Source organism: Halictus rubicundus, unplaced genomic scaffold (genome assembly GCF_050948215.1).
Source record: "Halictus rubicundus isolate RS-2024b unplaced genomic scaffold, iyHalRubi1_principal scaffold0034, whole genome shotgun sequence".
NCBI classification, from domain to species: domain Eukaryota; kingdom Metazoa; phylum Arthropoda; class Insecta; order Hymenoptera; family Halictidae; genus Halictus; species Halictus rubicundus.
In genome coordinates this window covers 829,033-841,160 of record NW_027488575.1, presented here as the reverse complement: position 1 = coordinate 841,160, position 12,128 = coordinate 829,033, and positions in this window count along the sequence as shown.

The window sequence follows — 12,128 nt, the reverse complement described above, 5'->3', positions numbered from 1 at the left end:
AGGATAGAGGATAGGATAGGATAGAGGATAGGATAGGATAGAGGATAGGATAGGATAGAGGATAGGATAGGATAGAGGATAGGATAGGATAGAGGATAGGATAGGATAGAGGATAGGATAGGGGATTGGATAGGATAGAGGATTGGATAGGATAGAGGATAGGATAGGATAGAGGATATGATAGGATAGATGATATTATAGGATAGAGGATAGGATAGAGGATAGGATAGAGGATAGGACAGGATAGAGGATAGGACAGGATAGAGGATAGGATAGCATAGAAGATAGGATAGGATTGAGTATAGGATAAGATAGAGGATAGGATACAGGATAGGGTAGGACAGAGGATAGGATAGGGTAGAGGATAGCATAGGATAGATGATATTATGGGATAGAGGATAGTATAGGATAGAGGATAGGATAGCATGGAGGATAGGATAGGATTAAGGATAGGATAGGATAGAGGATAGGATAGGATAGAGGATAGGAAATGATAGAGGATAGTATAGGATAGAGGATAGGATAAAGGATTGGATAGGATAGAGGACAGGATACGATAGAGTATAGGATAGGATAGAGGATAGGATAGGATAGAGAATAGGATAGGAAAGAGGATAGGATAGGATAGTGGATAGGATAGGATAGAGGATATGATAGGATAGAGTATGGGATAGGGAAGAGGATGGGATAGGATAGAGAATAGCGTAGGATAGATGATATTATAGGATAGAGGATAGGATAGGATTCGATTGAGGATAGCATATGATAGAGGATAGGATAGAGTATAGGATAGAGGATAGAGGATAGGATAGGATAGAGGATAGGATAGGATAGAGGGTAGGATAGGATAGAGGATAGGATAGGATTGAGGATAGGATAGGATAGAAGATAGGATAGGATATAGGATAGGATAGAAGATAGGATAGGATATAGGATAGGATAGGATAGAGGATAGGATAGGATAGAGGATAGGATAGGATAGAGGATAGGATAGGATAGAGGATAGGATAGGATAGAGGATAAGATATTATAGAGGATAGGATAGGGTAGAGGATAGGATAGGATAGAGGATAGGATAGAGGATGGGATAGGATAGAGGATACGATAGGATAGAGGATAGGATAGAGGATAGGATAGGATAGAGGATAAGATATTATAGAGGATAGGATAGGGTAGAGGATAGGATAGGATAGAGGATAGGATAGAGGATGGGATAGGATAGAGGATACGATAGGATAGAGGATAGGATAGAGGATAGGATAGGATAGAGGATAGGATAGGATAGAGGATAGGATAGAGGATAGGATAGGATAGAGGATAGGATAGGATAGAGGATAGGATAGGATAGAAGATAGGATAGGATAGAGGATAGGATAGGATAGAGGATAGGATAGGATAAAGGATAGGATAGAATAGAGGATAGGATAGGATAGAGGATAGGATAGAGGATGGGATAGGATAGAGGATACGATAGGATAGAGGATAGGATAGAGGATAGGATAGAGGATAGGATAGGATAGAGGATAGGATAGGATAGAGGATAGGATAGGATAGAGGATAGGATAGGATAGAGGATAGGATAGGATAGAAGATAGGATAGAGGATAGGATAGGATAGAGTATAGGATAGGATAGAGGATAGGATAGGATATAGGATAGGATGGGATAGAGGATAGGATAGGATAGAGGATAGGATAGGATTGAGGATAGGATAGGATAGAAGATAGGATAGGATATAGGATAGAATAGGATAGAGGATAGGATAGGATAGAGGATAGGATAGGATAGGATAGGATAGAGGATAGGATAGGATAGAGGATAGGATAGGATAGAGGATAGGATAGGGGATTGGATAGGATAGAGGATAGGATAGGATAGAGGATAGGATAGGATAGAGGATAGGATAGGATAGAGGATATGATAGGATAGATGATAGGATATGATAGAGTATAGGATAGGGGATTGGATTGGATAGAGGCTAGGATAGGATAGAGGATAGGATATAATACAGGATATGATTGGACAGAGGATAGGATATAATACAGGATATGATTGGACAGAGGATAGGATAGGATAGATGATATTATAGGATAGAGGACAGGATAGGATAGAGGATACGATCTTATAGAGGATAGGATAGGATAGAGGAAAGGATAGGATAGTGGAAAGGATTGGATAGAGAATAGGATAGAGGATAGGATAGAGGATTGGATAGGATAGAGGATATTATAGGATAGAGGATAGGATATGATAGAGGATACGATATTATAGAGGATAGGATGGAGTATAGGATGGAATTGAGGATAGGATAGGGTTGAGGATTGGATAGGATAGAGGATAGGATTGGATAGAGGATAGGATTGGATAGAGGATAGGATAGGGGATTGGATAGGATAGACGAGAGGATAGGACAGGATAGCGGAAAGGATAGGATAGAGTATAGAATAGGATAGACGATATGATAGGAAAGATGATAGGATATGTTAGAGTATAGGATAGGTGATTGGATAGGATAGAGGATAGGATAGGATAGAGAATACTATAGGATAGAGGATAGGATAGGATAGAGGACAGGATAGGCTAGAGGATAGGATAGGATAGAGGATAGGACACAGGATAGGGTAGGACAGAGGATAGGATAGGGTGGAGGATAGCATAGGAGAGATGATATGATGGGATAGAGGATAGTATAGGATAGAGGATAAGATATTATAGAGGATAGGATAGGGTAGAGTATAGGATAGGATAGTGGATATTATAGGATAGTGGATAGGATAGGATAGAGGATATGATAGGATAGAGTATAGGATAGGGCAGAGTATGGGATAGGATAGAGGATACGATAGGATGGAGGATAGGATAGAGGATAGGATAGGAAAGAGGATAGGATAGGATAGAGGGTAGGATAGGATAGACGATAGGATAGGATTGAGGATAGGATAGATGATAGGATAGAGGATAGGATAGGGTAGAGGATAGGATAGGATAGAGGATAGGATAGGATTGAGGATAGGATAGGATAGAAGATAGGATTGGATATAGGATAGGATAGGATAGGATAGAGGATAGGATAGGATAGGATAGGATAGAGGATAGGATAGGATAGAGGATAGGATAGGATAGAGGATAGGATAGGATAGAGGATAGGATAGGATAGAGGATAGGATAGGATAGAGGATAGGATAGGGGATTGGATAGGATAGAGGATAGGATAGGATAGAGGATAGGATAGGATAGAGGATAGGATAGGATAGAGGATATGATAGGATAGATGATATTATAGGATAGAGGATAGGATAGAGGATAGGATAGAGGATAGGACAGGATAGAGGATAGGACAGGATAGAGGATAGGATAGCATAGAAGATAGGATAGGATTGAGTATAGGATAAGATAGAGGATAGGATACAGGATAGGGTAGGACAGAGGATAGGATAGGGTAGAGGATAGCATAGGATAGATGATATTATGGGATAGAGGATAGTATAGGATAGAGGATAGGATAGCATGGAGGATAGGATAGGATTAAGGATAGGATAGGATAGAGGATAGTATAGGATAGAGGATAGGATAAAGGATTGGATAGGATAGAGGACAGGATACGATAGAGTATAGGATAGGATAGAGGATAGGATAGGATAGAGAATAGGATAGGAAAGAGGATAGGATAGGATAGTGGATAGGATAGGATAGAGGATAGGATAGGATAAGATAGGATAGAGGATAGGATAGGATAGAGGATAGGATAGGATAGAGGATAGGATAGGATAGAGGATAGGATAGGATAGAGGATAGGATAGGATAGAGGATAGGATAGGGGATTGGATAGGATAGAGGATAGGATAGGATAGAGGATAGGATAGGATAGAGGATATGATAGGATAGATGATATTATAGGATAGAGGATAGGATAGAGGATAGGATAGAGGATAGGACAGGATAGAGGATAGGACAGGATAGAGGATAGGATAGCATAGAAGATAGGATAGGATTGAGTATAGGATAAGATAGAGGATAGGATACAGGATAGGGTAGGACAGAGGATAGGATAGGGTAGAGGATAGCATAGGATAGATGATATTATGGGATAGAGGATAGTATAGGATAGAGGATAGGATAGCATGGAGGATAGGATAGGATTAAGGATAGGATAGGATAGAGGATAGGATAGGATAGAGGATAGGAAATGATAGAGGATAGTATAGGATAGAGGATAGGATAAAGGATTGGATAGGATAGAGGACATGATACGATAGAGTATAGGATAGGATAGAGGATAGGATAGGATAGAGAATAGGATAGGAAAGAGGATAGGATAGGATAGTGGATAGGATAGGATAGAGGATATGATAGGATAGAGTATGGGATAGGGAAGAGGATGGGATAGGATAGAGAATAGCGTAGGATAGATGATATTATAGGATAGAGGATAGGATAGGATTCGATTGAGGATAGCATATGATAGAGGATAGGATAGAGTATAGGATAGAGGATAGAGGATAGGATAGGATAGAGGATAGGATAGGATAGAGGATAGGATAGGATAGAGGATAGGATAGGATTGAGGATAGGATAGGATAGAAGATAGGATAGGATATAGGATAGGATAGAAGATAGGATAGGATATAGGATAGGATAGGATAGAGGATAGGATAGGATAGAGGATAGGATAGGATAGAGGATAGGATAGGATAGAGGATAGGATAGGATAGAGGATAAGATATTATAGAGGATAGGATAGGGTAGAGGATAGGATAGGATAGAGGATAGGATAGAGGATGGGATAGGATAGAGGATACGATAGGATAGAGGATAGGATAGAGGATAGGATAGGATAGAGGATAGGATAGGATAGAGGATAGGATAGGATAGAAGATAGGATAGGATAGGATAGAGGATAAGATATTATAGAGGATAGGATAGGGTAGAGGATAGGATAGGATAGAGGATTGGATAGGATAGACGATAGGATAGGATAGAGGATAGGATATGATAGAGGATAGGATAGGATAGAGTATAGGATAGGATAGAGGATAGGATGGGATAGAGGATAGGATAGGATAGAGGATAGGGTAGGATAGAGGATAGGATAGGATAGGGGATTGGATCGGATACAGGATAGGATACGATAGAGGATAGGATAGGATAGAGGATAGGATAGGATAGAGGATAGGATAGGATAGAGGATAGGATACGATAGAGGATAGGATAGGATAGAGGATAGGATAGAGGATAGGATAGAGGATGGGATAGGATAGAGGATAGAGGATAGGATAGGACAGAGGATAGGACAGGATAGAGGATAGGATAGGATAGAGGATAGGATAGGATTGAGGATAGGATAGGATAGAAGATAGGATAGGATAGAGGATAGGATAGGATTGAGGATAGGATAGGATAGAAGATAGGATAGGATATAGGATAGGATAGGATAGCACGGAGGATAGGATACGATAGATGATATGATAGGATAGGATAGAGGATAGGATAGCATGGAGGATAGGATAGGATTAAGGATAGGATAGGTTAGAGGATAGGATAGGATAGAGGATAGGATAGGATAGAGGATAGGAAATGATAGAGGATAGGATAGGATAGAGGATAGGATAAAGGATTGGATAGGATAGAGGACAGGATACGATAGAGTATAGGATAGGATAGAGGATAGGATAGGATAGAGAATAGGATAGGAAAGAGGATAGGATAGGATAGTGGATAGGATAGGATAGAGGATATGATAGGATAGAGTATGGGATAGGGAAGAGGATGGGATAGGATAGAGAATAGCGTAGGATAGATGATATTATAGGATAGAGGATAGGATAGGATAGAGGATAGGATAGGATAGAGGATAGGATAGGATAGAGGATAGGATAGGATTGAGGATAGGATAGGATAGAAGATAGGATAGGATATAGGATAGAATAGGATAGAGGATAGGATAGGATAGAGGATAGGATAGGATAGGATAGGATAGAGGATAGGATAGGATAGAGGATAGGATAGGATAGAGGATAGGATAGGATAGAGGATAGGATAGGATAGAGGATAGGATAGGATAGAGGATAGGATAGGATAGAGGATAAGATATTATAGAGGATAGGATAGGGTAGAGGATAGGATAGGATAGAGGATAGGATAGAGGATGGGATAGGATAGAGGATACGATAGGATAGAGGATAGGATAGAGGATAGGATAGGATAGAGGATAGGATAGGATAGAGGATAGGATAGGATAGAAGATAGGATAGGATAGGATAGAGGATAAGATATTATAGAGGATAGGATAGGGTAGAGGATAGGATAGGATAGAGGATTGGATAGGATAGACGATAGGATAGGATAGAGGATAGGATATGATAGAGGATAGGATAGGATAGAGTATAGGATAGGATAGAGGATAGGATGGGATAGAGGATAGGATAGGATAGAGGATAGGGTAGGATAGAGGATAGGATAGGATAGGGGATTGGATCGGATACAGGATAGGATACGATAGAGGATAGGATAGGATAGAGGATAGGATAGGATAGAGGATAGGATAGGATAGAGGATAGGATACGACAGAGGATAGGATAGGATAGAGGATAGGATAGTGGATAGGATAGAGGATGGGATAGGATAGAGGATAGAGGATAGGATAGGACAGAGGATAGGACAGGATAGAGGATAGGATAGGATAGAGGATAGGATAGGATTGAGGATAGGATAGGATAGAAGATAGGATAGGATATAGGATAGGATAGGATAGCACGGAGGATAGGATACGATAGATGATATGATAGGATAGGATAGAGGATAGGATAGCATGGAGGATAGGATAGGATTAAGGATAGGATAGGTTAGAGGATAGGATAGGATAGAGGATAGGATAGGATAGAGGATAGGAAATGATAGAGGATAGGATAGGATAGAGGATAGGATAAAGGATTGGATAGGATAGAGGACAGGATACGATAGAGTATAGGATAGGATAGAGGATAGGATAGGATAGAGAATAGGATAGGAAAGAGGATAGGATAGGATAGTGGATAGGATAGGATAGAGGATATGATAGGATAGAGTATGGGATAGGGAAGAGGATGGGATAGGATAGAGAATAGCGTAGGATAGATGATATTATAGGATAGAGGATGGGATAGGATTCGATTGAGGATAGCATATGATAGAGGATAGGATAGAGTATAGGATAGAGGATTGGAAAGGATAGAGGATAGAGGATAGGATAGGATAGAGGATAGGATAGGATAGAGGATAGGATAGGATAAAGGATAGGATAGAATAGAGGATAGGATAGGATAGAGGATAGGATAGGATAGAGGATAGGATAGGATAGAGGATAGGATAGGATAGAGGATAGGATAGGATAGAAGATAGGATAGAGGATAGGATAGGATAGAGTATAGGATAGGATAGAGGATAGGATAGGATATAGGATAGGATGGGATAGAGGATGGGATAGGATAGAGGATAGGATAGGATTGAGGATAGGATAGGATAGAAGATAGGATAGGATATAGGATAGAATAGGATAGAGGATAGGATAGGATAGAGGATAGGATAGGATAGGATAGGATAGAGGATAGGATAGGATAGAGGATAGGATAGGATAGAGGATAGGATAGGGGATTGGATAGGATAGAGGATAGGATAGGATAGAGGATAGGATAGGATAGAGGATATGATAGGATAGATGATAGGATATGATAGAGTATAGGATAGGGGATTGGATTGGATAGAGGCTAGGATAGGATAGAGGATAGGATATAATACAGGATATGATTGGACAGAGGATAGGATATAATACAGGATATGATTGGACAGAGGATAGGATAGGATAGATGATATTATAGGATAGAGGACAGGATAGGATAGAGGATACGATCTTATAGAGGATAGGATAGGATAGAGGAAAGGATAGGATAGTGGAAAGGATTGGATAGAGAATAGGATAGAGGATAGGATAGAGGATTGGATAGGATAGAGGATATTATAGGATAGAGGATAGGATATGATAGAGGATACGATATTATAGAGGATAGGATAGGATAGCGGATAGGATAGGATGGAGTATAGGATGGAATTGAGGATAGGATAGGGTTGAGGATTGGATAGGATAGAGGATAGGATTGGATAGAGGATAGGATTGGATAGAGGATAGGATAGGGGATTGGATAGGATAGACGAGAGGATAGGACAGGATAGCGGAAAGGATAGGATAGAGTATAGAATAGGATAGACGATATGATAGGAAAGATGATAGGATATGTTAGAGTATAGGATAGGTGATTGGATAGGATAGAGGATAGGATAGGATAGAGAATACTATAGGATAGAGGATAGGATAGGATAGAGGACAGGATAGGCTAGAGGATAGGATAGGATAGAGGATAGGACACAGGATAGGGTAGGACAGAGGATAGGATAGGGTGGAGGATAGCATAGGAGAGATGATATGATGGGATAGAGGATAGTATAGGATAGAGGATAAGATATTATAGAGGATAGGATAGGGTAGAGTATAGGATAGGATAGTGGATATTATAGGATAGTGGATAGGATAGGATAGAGGATATGATAGGATAGAGTATAGGATAGGGCAGAGTATGGGATAGGATAGAGGATACGATAGGATGGAGGATAGGATAGAGGATAGGATAGGAAAGAGGATAGGATAGGATAGAGGGTAGGATAGGATAGACGATAGGATAGGATTGAGGATAGGATAGATGATAGGATAGAGGATAGGATAGGGTAGAGGATAGGATAGGATAGAGGATAGGATAGGATTGAGGATAGGATAGGATAGAAGATAGGATTGGATATAGGATAGGATAGGATAGGATAGAGGATAGGATAGGATAGGATAGGATAGAGGATAGGATAGGATAGAGGATAGGATAGGATAGAGGATAGGATAGGATAGAGGATAGGATAGGATAGAGGATAGGATAGGATAGAGGATAGGATAGGATAGAGGATAGGATAGGATAGAGGATAGGATAGGATAGAGGATAGGATAGGGGATTGGATAGGATAGAGGATAGGATAGGATAGAGGATAGGATAGGATAGAGGATAGGATAGGATAGAGGATATGATAGGATAGATGATATTATAGGATAGAGGATAGGATAGAGGATAGGATAGAGGATAGGACAGGATAGAGGATAGGACAGGATAGAGGATAGGATAGCATAGAAGATAGGATAGGATTGAGTATAGGATAAGATAGAGGATAGGATACAGGATAGGGTAGGACAGAGGATAGGATAGGGTAGAGGATAGCATAGGATAGATGATATTATGGGATAGAGGATAGTATAGGATAGAGGATAGGATAGCATGGAGGATAGGATAGGATTAAGGATAGGATAGGATAGAGGATAGGATAGGATAGAGGATAGGAAATGATAGAGGATAGTATAGGATAGAGGATAGGATAAAGGATTGGATAGGATAGAGGACAGGATACGATAGAGTATAGGATAGGATAGAGGATAGGATAGGATAGAGAATAGGATAGGAAAGAGGATAGGATAGGATAGTGGATAGGATAGGATAGAGGATAGGATAGGATAGGATAGGATAGAGGATAGGATAGGATAGAGGATAGGATAGGATAGAGGATAGGATAGGATAGAGGATAGGATAGGATAGAGGATAGGATAGGATAGAGGATAGGATAGGGGATTGGATAGGATAGAGGATAGGATAGGATAGAGGATAGGATAGGATAGAGGATAGGATAGGATAGAGGATATGATAGGATAGATGATATTATAGGATAGAGGATAGGATAGAGGATAGGATAGAGGATAGGACAGGATAGAGGATAGGACAGGATAGAGGATAGGATAGCATAGAAGATAGGATAGGATTGAGTATAGGATAAGATAGAGGATAGGATACAGGATAGGGTAGGACAGAGGATAGGATAGGGTAGAGGATAGCATAGGATAGATGATATTATGGGATAGAGGATAGTATAGGATAGAGGATAGGATAGCATGGAGGATAGGATAGGATTAAGGATAGGATAGGATAGAGGATAGGATAGGATAGAGGATAGGAAATGATAGAGGATAGTATAGGATAGAGGATAGGATAAAGGATTGGATAGGATAGAGGACAGGATACGATAGAGTATAGGATAGGATAGAGGATAGGATAGGATAGAGAATAGGATAGGAAAGAGGATAGGATAGGATAGTGGATAGGATAGGATAGAGGATATGATAGGATAGAGTATGGGATAGGGAAGAGGATGGGATAGGATAGAGAATAGCGTAGGATAGATGATATTATAGGATAGAGGATAGGATAGGATTCGATTGAGGATAGCATATGATAGAGGATAGGATAGAGTATAGGATAGAGGATAGAGGATAGGATAGGATAGAGGATAGGATAGGATAGAGGATAGGATAGGATAGAGGATAGGATAGGATTGAGGATAGGATAGGATAGAAGATAGGATAGGATATAGGATAGGATAGAAGATAGGATAGGATATAGGATAGGATAGGATAGAGGATAGGATAGGATAGAGGATAGGATAGGATAGAGGATAGGATAGGATAGAGGATAGGATAGGATAGAGGATAAGATATTATAGAGGATAGGATAGGATAGAAGATAGGATAGGATAGGATAGAGGATAAGATATTATAGAGGATAGGATAGGGTAGAGGATAGGATAGGATAGAGGATTGGATAGGATAGACGATAGGATAGGATAGAGGATAGGATATGATAGAGGATAGGATAGGATAGAGTATAGGATAGGATAGAGGATAGGATGGGATAGAGGATAGGATAGGATAGAGGATAGGGTAGGATAGAGGATAGGATAGGATAGGGGATTGGATCGGATACAGGATAGGATACGATAGAGGATAGGATAGGATAGAGGATAGGATAGGATAGAGGATAGGATAGGATAGAGGATAGGATACGATAGAGGATAGGATAGGATAGAGGATAGGATAGAGGATAGGATAGAGGATGGGATAGGATAGAGGATAGAGGATAGGATAGGACAGAGGATAGGACAGGATAGAGGATAGGATAGGATAGAGGATAGGATAGGATTGAGGATAGGATAGGATAGAAGATAGGATAGGATATAGGATAGGATAGGATAGCACGGAGGATAGGATACGATAGATGATATGATAGGATAGGATAGAGGATAGGATAGCATGGAGGATAGGATAGGATTAAGGATAGGATAGGTTAGAGGATAGGATAGGATAGAGGATAGGATAGGATAGAGGATAGGAAATGATAGAGGATAGGATAGGATAGAGGATAGGATAAAGGATTGGATAGGATAGAGGACAGGATACGATAGAGTATAGGATAGGATAGAGGATAGGATAGGATAGAGAATAGGATAGGAAAGAGGATAGGATAGGATAGTGGATAGGATAGGATAGAGGATATGATAGGATAGAGTATGGGATAGGGAAGAGGATGGGATAGGATAGAGAATAGCGTAGGATAGATGATATTATAGGATAGAGGATAGGATAGGATAGAGGATAGGATAGGATAGAGGATAGGATAGGATAGAGGATAGGATAGGATTGAGGATAGGATAGGATAGAAGATAGGATAGGATATAGGATAGAATAGGATAGAGGATAGGATAGGATAGAGGATAGGACAGGATAGGATAGGATAGAGGATAGGATAGGATAGAGGATAGGATAGGATAGAGGATAGGATAGCATAGAAGATAGGATAGGATTGAGTATAGGATAAGATAGAGGATAGGATACAGGATAGGGTAGGACAGAGGATAGGATAGGGTAGAGGATAGCATAGGATAGATGATATTATGGGATAGAGGATAGTATAGGATAGAGGATAGGATAGCATGGAGGATAGGATAGGATTAAGGATAGGATAGGATAGAGGATAGGATAGGATAGAGGATAGGAAATGATAGAGGATAGGATAGGATAGAGGATAGGATAAAGGATTGGTTAGGATAGAGGACAGGATACGATAGAGTATAGGATAGGATAGAGGATAGGATAGGATAGAGAATAGGATAGGAAAGAGGATAGGATAGGATAGTGGATAGGATAGGATAGAGGATATGATAGGATAGAGTATGGGA